Raw genomic sequence first — 12,285 nt, forward strand, 5'->3', positions numbered from 1 at the left:
ATGAACAGAACTTAGAGGCAGTTAAGTTTGTTGGTAATAAACAAACCAAAATATTCCCTTACACAGAAAGCATGCAAGAGAGCTAACTAACCAAGGCAGAAAAAATAAATGTTTCAGATAGCAGGGAGGATGGAGAGAGCAGAAATCTGGGGATATAAGGACGCCAGTCATTTGCAGTAGGAAAAGATCCATCAAGAAGGGTTTTAAGGCAGGAGAGAGTTCTTGAATTGGACCCTGAAGAAAGGCTAGAATTAGTATTGCAGAGAGGAGGCAAGAGGTCATTCAAGGTAAGGAAATAACTGTACAAAAACCACAGAGGAAAGAATGAGCCTGGCATCTCAGGGAAGGCGGCTCACAGAACAGAATTTAGCAGCGAGATAAGGCCGACTGGGTGCTGGAAATGTCGGGTTGCCAGATTCAAGGGCTTGGGAATTAATCCAATAAAAATCAGAGGAAGCACTAACCGATGTACTTTGGAAGGCAGGCAAGGAAGGAACCTTGGAGAGGAATCCTCTGGAATTAGAACCTTGATTATAAAGACTATCAGAATTCTGTTTTTGATTTCTGAGTCTTTTTGTAAGTTGACTTGGTTTCCCCCAAGTCTCCTCTCAAAAAATAAAAAAAAAAACTGTGAGGGATTTTTTAACCAGGGACTGTGGTGATTCAGCAGATTTCTGGCTTGCCATCCATGCAGAAAAGGTTTTTACCTCTTGTTTCAACTCCAAAAGTCTAAGAGGATTCAATTGTGCTGGGCTTGAATTAAATGCCCGTGCCTGAGGAAGTGTGGAAAGGGAGGAAAGTTGAAGAGGAATTGCTTTCAAATGGACCACATCATAATACGTGGCCAGACTTGAGGGAGGACAAGCAGAGGCTGGAGGGGTGGGTGGGGGTAGGTGGCTGAGAAAGGGCCTGGGTGACAAAGTGACAGAATTTGAGAGAAGATTGAGAGAAAGCAAATAAAGTTAGTGTATAAGCAAATATAGTTATTGTCTAAGACTCAGTGAAAATTCTTCTGCAAAAGAAACTGATTCATTCTTAGCAAACATTTATTAATAATCCACTATTCTTATTTTTTTGGATCGCTCTTTCTTTTCCTTTTTTCTTTTTCTTTTTTGGTCTCTTTTCTGAGTTTAGTTATTTGTCAATCTTTATCTAACTCACCTAAAATTCATTTGAGAAAGGTAAAAGGAAATTAAAAAGAGCTACTTAATGACTATTATTCTTAAATGAAATTAATACTATGATCCCATTGTATTACCCTTGATGTTACTATTACCACTTATTATTATTAATCTTAGGACATAGTTTGCTTGAATTTTTGATTGGGGACTTGGGGGTGGTCTTCCCAGTAGTTCTTGCCCCACTGGGCTTGTGGTTCGGTTCAAGAGATGAAGAATGCAGTGCTGCTCAAGACTTGTGGTACCAGGGATTATCCGTGGCACCCCAGCAGAGCTGGGGTTCTTTAGTGTCATATCCAGCAGTGTTCAGATGATCATGTGTACTGGGAACTGAACTGGAGTCAGCAGCTTGAAAAATATACACCTTGACACCTTAGTATCTAGGGATTACAATAACATGTAGCAATGACAACAGAAAATGAGCCATGTCACTACAGAGATATAGAGACAATTTCCTGGGTATCTCTTAGGAGAGATCTAGAGTTTGAAGTGGATCATTTCAAGCATGGATCAAACCAAGACCCAAAGATGTGGCTGTGAGAGGCTTTCCGGAGAGAGAGGAGCTGCTGGAAACTGGAATGGTGCAGAAGGCAGAGCTGGTGGAGGCAACATTTTCCACCTGACAGGGTGAGCCTGCCACTTGAGGAGGACTGAGCCAAGGAAAGCATCAGCACTCCAGGTCAAGACCCACGAGTGAAGAGAGCCTCGAGAAAATGAGCAAGTGCTCCATCTAAAATGCTTTAGAGAAAAATACCTGTGGCATCGTGCCGGGGAAATGAGCACAGTGAGAGGGAACAGTGCAGCAGACCGTGAGATTTTGCAAGTGGAACCCATGTGCAGTGTCTGTGTAGATATCCCGGGGGTAGTAAAGACCACCCTCCCGGTCAGCAGTGACCGCCTCCATTACTCAAGATGGTCAATCCTGAGGCCAGGAGACTTGCGGAAATAGGGGAGGAGTCCCTTCCTCTCATGCCCTACTAACCCTTACTCCTGTGCCCTTGACTCTGTTGTAAGACACAGAGATTGTAAGAACATAGAATGTCACTAGTTCCATCACTGAAGGGCTTGGTCCCTTCAGATCCCGTGGGAGTTGTTCAACCTGTAATCCAGTCCCAAGGAAATCCTAAAGCTCGTGCACAATCCTTGTTGAGAATGCTTCCCTTGGTTCCAAGACCCCAATTCCCCTCGACTAAGTAAACTTTCCATGTGGGCAGGCCCCATTGCATGACATGTCAACTCTGAACTCGCTTTATAACTTTATACTTCTTTTTCAACTTCTTCCTCCAACTCCAAGATATTCCTATCTCTCCTCTATCTTTCTCTAAGATGGTTTTCCTCCCCGAGAGTAACTGGGCAATGTTTGGAAATATTTTTTGATTTCCATAACTTTGAAGAGGGGCTGCTTATGGCAGGCATTTAGTGAGCTGAGACTGGGGATAGTGATAAATATCCTATAACGCCCCAGTTCAACCCCCTAGAGTAAAGAGTTATCAGATCCTAAATGTCAGTCGAGTCAAGATTGAGCAATCTATAAAAGGGAGAACATCAGCTATCTCCAGCTCCTGTACTCCTGACTTCTGAGGCTCCAGGAAATGAAAGGGGTCACTGATTCCAGGTAAGGCACAGAAGAGCAAGAGAGAGAGAGCCCGAGTTTACCCTTCCACACAAGTTCCTCTTCTTAGCAAAACTTGTGTTTCAAAGAGAATTTTCCCTGGATCCATATAGAATCGGGTTCTTATACTTACTCTGCCAGAAAGAGAGCGGGAGAAAGGGAAGAATGTAAATAGTGTGGGTGCTTCTGTCCCTCGTTCCACTAGAGCATATGCCCCAGCAGAGCACAGGGAAGAGAGGCGGTTCTGATGTTCCTCCAGTCGTTTCAGTTCCTGAATTGCTCTCGTAGTATGAGCATCTCGCCACACTGAATGTGATTCAAGTGTTTAAAGATACATTTTTTTTGGTACAACATGGCCCCTAAATGCAAGCCAACTACTTCATCAGGTGTTTAGCTGCGAAAACAACCATCTGTCCCAATGCTGGAGAAAAAACTGGCTGAGTTGGATGGTACATCAGCCTCAAATATGCATAAAAAATGGTCATGTGTGTTGTGCTTTAGGAGTAAATTAAGAGATTCTTTTTCAAGGGTATTTTTGACTTTATATAATCTTTCACCTTGCTCACTTGAGCCAAACTCTATAAAATGTCGTTCCACTAGACAGGGGCAGGGTAGGATGGGAGGGGGTTAGTAGGGATGAGATGGAGAGAAGTAGAGGTCTTGGGATAAAGCTCTGTAGAACATTGGAAGCCAGCATGATAAAAAAAAAAGAGAAGAAACCCTAAGTGAAAAACAGAAAGCCACAGAAGATCAGGAAAATACAAAGCAACTTAACTAAGTTTCCATCTATATAGTTTACTAATTTTATGAAGCGAGAAGCTGCACAAGGACCATAGTTTGTCGCAATATTGATTTGTTGGAAAGACATTTACTATGCAGTGTAGGATCAAGTTCTTGTAAACTTGCAATGTGATATCTGTTGAGTTAAATCTTTTTCTACAAGCTTAGTGAATAATTTTGTCATATGCATCTTTTAATGTAATCATTATAGGTAGCTTGCTTTATATATTACATACTTTGTTCTCTATATGTGCATCTATATATTATAGAATGACCATTTGTTCTATATCTTTAAAATTTATGATATATACCTGGTGGCTATATATACCATAAATTCTAAATAGGCTATTTAAATATTAAACACCATGTAACAATGGGCACTCGTGCAGGTGAGCCTTTGTAATCTGCAATTTACTTTTTGTGTGCAAGTGCTTTGTGGGTTGGGGGTCAATAGAGAAGATGAAAAGTAGGAGGTCACTAGTTTTCTCATCTTAGCTGGCATACATTCTGTCAATGGCCCATTCTCAATAATTTAAAATGGGGTAATGCTTCTGACTATTCAGATGAGATGAGGAAAAGGAAATGAACTCATAAATGTTGCATGGGTCAAAGTTTTCATGTGAGCATTTGAAAGATAAATTTTATAGTAATAATTTCAGAAATTCCCATTTTAATTAAATACAATATTTTCAAAATTGTGCTCTGGTGCAAGGCATTGGCTTAACAACATCATGGGAACTTTCTGAATAATGCACTAAATAAACAAAAGAGTGTTTCCTACTAAGTACTATTTCCAAAACATAAAACTTTGTTAATGATTTTCTTTTATTTGGGCACAAATTAAGTATACAAATACTTTTTCTGAACTAAATTGCTATCCTTTATTGTAGCCCAGTGCTCCTAATGAAATCCAATTCATAAAAAGCGATTTATAATGGAGAATCACTGAAATTAAATTTTGGAATATTGGACTATTGAAAAGAGTATAGAGACAGAGGAAATAGTCTTTGTAGATTTTAGTTGACCTGCCCAATAACGCTATTAGAAAAAAGGTTTGAATTCCAGAGAGTCAGAACATATTGAAGTCAACTTTAGAATGTTTGATAGGGAATCCAAACCTGATTTTGTGGAATTATAAAGTTCATGTGTTTTTCCCCCTATAATATTTGTTCAGCTACCTAAACTCCATAATGAATTCAGCAACACTGTTTGTTGGATAAATTCCATTGAAATACTGCTCACTGAGGGCTTCTATTCTGTTCAAGTATTGCTATTCCATACCATCTAAATTAATCAGGGCAATGCACCCAAATCTCCTGCAATTCATACAATAAACATTTATTTCTCACTCAGAAAATGGTCCAGTACAGCTCAGACACCTCTCCTTGATGGCTTTTCTCCAAAAAGTGACTTTGGAATCCAGTTTCATTCCATATCATGCAGCCGCCATTCCAAGTGCAAGGGCTCCAGCTATTTAGTGTTTTTTTTTTTTTTTGCTTTTTGGGTCACACCCAGCGATGCTCAGGGGTCACTCCTGGCTCTGTACTCAGGAATTACCCCTGGCCATGCTCAGGGGACCATATGGGATGCTGGGAATCGAACCCAGGTTGGCCGCATGCAAAGCAAACGCCCTACCCGCTGTGCTATCACTCCAGCCCCACCAACTATTTAGTGTACGGGAACGAAGAATTAGAGAACCACCACATAGGAGAGATTATGACTGGTGACACATCTCCACCAGGGACCAGGCACAGTCCTAGGTGTACTCCACCAAAATTCATAGGGGGATCAGATAGGTTAGCCTTCCTGTGTGTTCAGGGAGGGAAAAAAAGACATTGAAAGACATTGAATTTGGTGGACACACAGCACTGCCACTTCCACACCACAAGGGAATTGACTTCTTCAAATAGCAGGAAGACCCTATAAACATTATGCAAAGGTGATGACAAGTTTTGCCATGGAACTTCAGGCTATAACAGGGGCCGGGAACTCTGTCAGAGAGTTGCACACTTTACAATGGCAGGCACGACATAGAGAAGACATTGTGCCTGAACGTTAGTGGGAGGAAGCCAGGCAGACAGCCCTGAATATCAAATAGTCCAGTAGAAAAATTCACACACACACACACACGCACACGCACACATACACGCACACACACACAGGGAGAAATGATCAGTAAGTTCAGATGACAAGTACAGAGAGAAGCAGGAGAGAGCAGGGGAGAAGGACTTGGAAGGAACAAATGGTTTAGGACAAAGAGTATGTACGCATTTCATGGCAATGTTTATTGTGTAAGATAATTCAAACTTTGCACAGGTCAGTAATCCCCAGAATAACCTTATGGAATAAATTTTATTATCTTGTTTAATAGGTGATGAAACTCAGGCCCAGATGCAACTACTTAAAGGCAGAGCTAGAATCCAAACCTTCTAATATTGGCCCCAAAATCTACTCTTTCCACCTCCATACTCCCCTGGCACTCCAGAAGGCAAGCACTGCAGTATTTTCTTATTTTATGGACTACCTGGTTTATGAAAAGAGGTAACTTGTCCAAGGAAAATATTAAAAATCTGAATGTCAAAGTTCCACTATACTTGATGACCCACTGACTCATCAGGCTATATTGGGCCTTTCTTCCTGCTCCCATTTCCTCTTCGCAAAGTAATTATTTAAAGGCAAAACACTGATAGAAATATACCTTATTCCACCAATCTGCTTACAAATTTCTGCCTTTGCCCTTCCAGATCAGAGGAAATCCTACATTTAAATTCCTCTAAACGAGGAAGTTTACCACTTCCTTTGTAATCTGTCACTCAACATTTTCTCGTCTATAAATTTGAATAGATGTATGGCATCTAGAGTGTATAGGAAACTGAACATTTTCATCAAAATTCCAGGAAGGTCAGTGCATTCTAAAGAGAATAGCAACCAAAAATAAGCTTTCTGTAAACCTTCACATTTATCTCTGAGGCTTGACAGTTAAACCTGGGATTTCCCTCTTTCATGAGCATATCTATCTCCTATGTAGAATTTTTACAGATTAGATGAAAAAAACCTCTTTTTAGTCAGAATTTCTTTTTCCTTAGACTTTTGTGGTATGAGTATTTATCAAGAAAATTGTTAATAGTCCTAGGAAGCAAAGTCATGTGAATTTTATTTAATGACATCTAGGACTATCCTGATCAATTAAAGATGGGTTTCAGTCAATCCAAAGGGACATGGTTGGTAAGCAAGGAATCCAGTTGACTTGGATCTAGTCAAAGGGACCCTTACCCTAGGACTGTGGTGTTCTGGAAATTATGCTAAAGATGTGCTCATCTCCTGCCCATTCTCACCTGGAAAATATGCAACATACAAATTTTTCTCCATGTCAGGCAAAGAATTAGATCAGTTTTTCTGACTTTCAGTGAAATAGTACCACTTGCCTTTCAAACTCTGCTGAGTTTTCTTATAAAGTTAAAATTCTTATTATATGTCAATGACTTATTTGAGCTTTGCTTGCATTGAACATATTTATTTTTCCTTTAAAACCTCATGACTTGATGCTGGAGGTACAGTAGATAAGGAACTTGTCTCTCAAGTCACCAATGTTATTTCTAACCTTTGGCACTATATATATGTCCCATAAGCACCACCGGCTATGGCCTCCAAATCAAAACAAAACAGAAAGACTAACAAACCAGTACTTGAAACTCTTAGATTCTGAGAAATGTAATGCATACTAGAGGGATGGGAGAAGGGGTGGGGTGGATATAGGTTGACCAATCAAAATCACTCTCACGATGAAAGACTTAAGGTTAACATGTGATTTTTCAGCCCTTTTTTGTGGAGTAAAAGGTAATTAGAATTGACTAGACTCAAAAGATTCAGGAGTGACAGATGAATAACTGGTACCATTGCAATGAACTGATTTTGCATTGCACTACTCCAAAAAACTGTGGCTCCCAGGTAGACGGTTTTTCACCCCTATGTCTTCTTTATTCCCCAGAATATCCTAGAAAAGAGTTTGACTTCAGAATCCCTGACTCAATCCCTGACATCCCGGAACCATAAGCCAGGATGTCCTATCAGGCTCTCTCTCAGTGTTTATGTATGCTGTGAGCTAATTCTCTCTTTTCAGGATCTGGAGTAAACAGTGCAATACCCAGGGCTTATACCAGTGGGGACGAACCCTGCAGGTGGTGTCGACGTGATGAAAAGTCCTACCCCTCGACCTTTTTGCTTCCCTTACTCTCCATAGTAACACTCAGCAATCCCTTTCTTGCAAGTTCTTATAGCTCTGCTGCAGGTACGGCAAAATATTTTCGCCTCATAATAAGAGGGTGGAGGCTACCTTGGATTCTATGCTTATTTTTTGGTATGATTGAAATATTTCATAAAACATTTATCAACTCAATGAAACATGCTATGCTTTGTAATACTATAATTAAATATTGATGTAACAATATTAAAAAAGAAGTAGTCAAAAAGTTTTAAGTGATTTTCACAGTAGCATAAAATAATTGAAATCAATGGATTACCTGAACTGTTGAGGCTAGTTTTCTATGACGTCAATCTTTACCTGGTTAAGGAAGTAGTCATTTTAATTTTTATGCGTATGTATTCATTTTCAAAATCTGTTAATGATATTTTCTCTTTTTTTTCTGAACTGTTTCCATAACAGTAAGTTTCCTCACAAGGGACAGTTCTTCATTTCCCTTTTTATCTTGTCCACCCAGCTCAAATTTTCTGTCGTTTAAATACATATTTCAGTTTTTTAAGTGTATGCCCCTCCCCCATTCCTTTTTTCTTTATTGTAGTAATGACCAGGGGTCACACATGTGGTTTTGCTGGGGATCCCACTCAGCATGTAGGGAGATGCTAGGGATTGAATTTATCACCTCATGTCTATAAGTAGGCTTTCACCTGCTGAGCTGTATCCAGCCCCCTACATTTTAATTTGTATTGAAGTAGCATTACAATATTATGTATATGTCAAGTTTACATCATTGAAAAAAATCAACATTATATATTGTATTTGTGTCACCACTAAAACCCCAGCCAACCTTAAGTCATGCTAAGATTAAAGCTCAATTTTATTTCTGTTGGTTTTTCTTGGTTGTTCCTTAGACCCATCATAAAAGATACTAAAATTTCATTGATCTTGATGTAGTTTCATTTCTCTACTTCTTAAGACACTAAAATGTTCTAAAGTCAACATTTTGTGAGAATTCAAAAATACCATCATAGAAATCAAAAAACAAAAAGGAAGCTTGAATGCTTCAGGAAAACATTGGAAATCATACACAATGATTTGTTTAAAAGTAGGAATGACTGATATATGGTTTTGCCAAAAGCTTTTCATGTCTAATTGAGCTTATATTTTGCTCCGGGGGTGGGTATGCATCCCTTTGAGCCATCTCAATGGTATAAAGGCTACCTTATGACTCATTCATGGCAGAGGGAGAAAGATGAAGTGGACTTGTTCATAGTGAGGTGTGTGCAAAGGTGTTTAACGGAATGTGGTTTATCAGTTCTTTACTCCATATCATGTGGCTTATCAGTTCTTTACTCCCCGTAATGTAGGCCCTGTGCATTGAAAGACAAAGGATGCCCTTGGCCTTAGTTGCTCAGCTTCATTAAGGTGAAGACGTTGTGATTGTGAAGACACCCTTCCCTTTCTATCTCTACTGGACACTACTTTTCTTTAGCAACCTGTTCTGCGTCCTATTCTTCCCTCTCACTTTCTCGCCACAGCAGGTGCCTACGATAATTTAAGTCAGCAACCTAGGGGATGCGGGATAGTGTCAATTCTTTCATCTGCTCTAGGAGGAACATTGGTTCTCAACAAGTCATCTGCAGGTCAGCAGCATGGAGTCAACCTGCAAAATTACTAGCAAGTAAACTCTTAGGCCCTACCCAACACCTACTGCATAGGTCTAGTAGTCTTTAACCTGCTCTCCACGTAATTCTGATTTGTGTGAGCATTTAAGAATGGCTATACTGGAGAAAAGAATTCTTAGAAGTCTGAAGAATTAAGAACCTCTGGTGAAGCTCTGATTCACTAGAGACCTAAAAACCCCTTTAAATCAGAAGTAAGACCTTGAAATTCTCAAAGAGTCTTTATGATCCAAGGACAGAGTTAGCTCTCTAAACTTTTCAGAGAGCTCTGACTAGTTAAAGCCCAGGATATTGGGTACATATCCTGTTGAGGTATCAATAATTTTGTTTTACAGATGAGGAAACTGATATTTAGAAAAAGCAGTCATCCTTAGGTCAGAAGTGATGGAGTTTGGATTCAAAATTATGCAAGCTAGTGCTTCTGTTTGAATTGCTGGTTCTGGGAAAAGGTAGTAAAAGGTTTTGCTTGGATGTTTTACCTTGAGAGATTGAATCTTAAGCTTTCTCTTTGAGCTTTTGAATTTTCTATATGAGTTAGTGTTTGCTTAAACTTCTCAGTGAGTATCTGTACCTGATTAATAAACTTGATTTAGTTACAGGGTCCATTCTTTAATCTTGCACCAATTATTGTGTTCTAGTAGCCTATGTGCTATTCGAGGAAAGTAGCACACAGTGAGCAAAAAGGTTTGTTTATGATATACACATGTTTATGTATACCGCATTTAATTGCTAGATGGTTTGTAACAGATTTTTACAAATACATGTAATTTAAAGGCTAGTTATATTTCTATATGAAATTTTCAGCTCCCTTCCAAATAGAAACAGGAGAGGACAGAGAAGCTATTACAGTAGGTAAGGCACTTGCCTTAGATTCAATCCCCAGCATTATAAGTCCCTCTAGGAGTTATCCCTAAGTACAGAGCTCTGAACACCACTGAGTGTGTCCTCAATGCCCCCCCATCAAAACACCCAAAACTTTGGTTCAACTCTCAAAGAAAATCAACATAGTTTATCAATAAGGAGGGCAGTGTACATGTGGAGTATACAAATTATAAAAATAATTTTTCTATAATTTTTCTTTTCCCAGTCTACATTGAGACATATATTCCTTGTAAAATATGTGCTCTTTTTGTATTGTAGCAAGAAAGAAAGTAAATGTTATACCTATAGCTATTTTATAGAAAAGTAACCCTAGGACTTGGTATTGTAAATGTAGCAGACTCTATTTATAGCACATGGCTCTACCATAGTCATTGTGAAAAATATGAAAACATATTTCTAAAGTTATAAGTTATGTTAAATAAAAACATGTCTATTTGTTTTGATAAAATATTAAAATATAGCTATAATTATCACTATGTATTTGAAATACATTATGCTTTAAATATTAATCATTGACATGGCATATACCTTCAAGTACTTATATGTGTTTCATTTTTACACATGTATATTTAGTGTCCAAAAAGTCAACACTAAAAAATGCATAATTTTCTGTGAAACACCATCAATACAAAATGTTTTGCATTGTGGGAACGGGGTTGTGCTGGAAGCAAGAAAGAATAAGACCCTCAGCTCTAATAAAATTAAATATGACTTTTGAAAAAGTTCTACCAAGCAATAAGAAATGTTCCATCCTGAAAGAGTTAATAGATTTGGTGCTTCCCAAAAGATTAGGAAGAAAGCAAATGCAATGTAATAAAAATATCTTTTGATAAAAGAATGTATAAATTCTCTACTGTCCTGCGTCAGCTAGCTGAAGTGGGAAATACTCAGCTGCCTTTGTTGGGACCGACTCAAAACTTGGATTAGGTCCTCAAAATGATTAGATGACCTTGGAAGACAATGATTCAGTAGGCTGTTTGAATAATTTGCCATTCCCCCTACTTGCTTTGGAACACAAATCTCTCACTTTGGGGAGACTACAGGTGAAAGGGAAATTTGACACTTACAGAGATTTAGTTTTGGTTTGCTTTGTAAGGCATTACACACAGCAAATTTACCTCTATCTTTAGGAATAAAGATGACATCTGTCATGAAGCTTCTTACATTTTTCTGTCTGCTATTTCCAGTATCATATATCTGACATGTGATAACCTCTCTTCGGACCTTCTAATGTTAGGGGAAAGATTTTAATCATTTGGGGTGCCTACATGGTTATTCTTGACCTACTTGCAAATATGTACGACAGTATATAGTGCACATTCTTTTCTTCTGATGTTTCTATTTCTGACATGAAGCACACCTTTTAAGAATGAAATCGTGTTTATTATATGTACACTAGCATGAGAAAATAAAAATGCGAACATTCACTTGGTCCCATCTTAACATGGTTACCTTAGTGCCTGCCCTTGATGCATCATGAACATTTTATATCACGAGAAAATATTTTCTTCTTGTTGTCAAAGCCAGACGTTTAAATCAAGAAGCATTTTGCTTCTTTGCAACCATCTTTGTTAGAATTAAAAAAAAAAATAGTGTTGATCAAAATGTTGTCTTAGTTGTTACTGGCAGCTGTTAAAATGCTGCTAAAAATATAGTGCCAACTACTGAAAAGCTAACTGCTCCTGTGAAGTCCTAATGAGAATTTCTAAATGAGTTTTCATCAAGTTCAACAGAGACTCTTATGTTTCCCACACCTGACCCACTGGATTGTTTCACTTTTCTGTGGTTGTTATTGCACATAATATCAGAGAAACAGCCTGGCTGCATAATCCTAATGAGTGCACAAACCATGCAGTTATTTATGTAAGATTAGCACAGTTATTTAAAGGTGATGAATTTCCTGTACTAAACCACAAAGAAAGAGGAGAGAAAAAGAGGAGAAATGGAAACTAT

General features: G+C 38.5%; 1 long non-coding RNA gene across 7 annotated transcripts in view; it reads right to left on the bottom strand.

The window, feature by feature from the left end:
• Positions 1 to 12,285, bottom strand: part of LOC129406433 (uncharacterized) — a 66,055-nt gene that overhangs the window by 49,316 nt on the left and 4,454 nt on the right. The window lies entirely within an intron of this gene.

Source organism: Sorex araneus, chromosome 7 (genome assembly GCF_027595985.1).
Source record: "Sorex araneus isolate mSorAra2 chromosome 7, mSorAra2.pri, whole genome shotgun sequence".
NCBI lineage: Eukaryota > Metazoa > Chordata > Mammalia > Eulipotyphla > Soricidae > Sorex > Sorex araneus.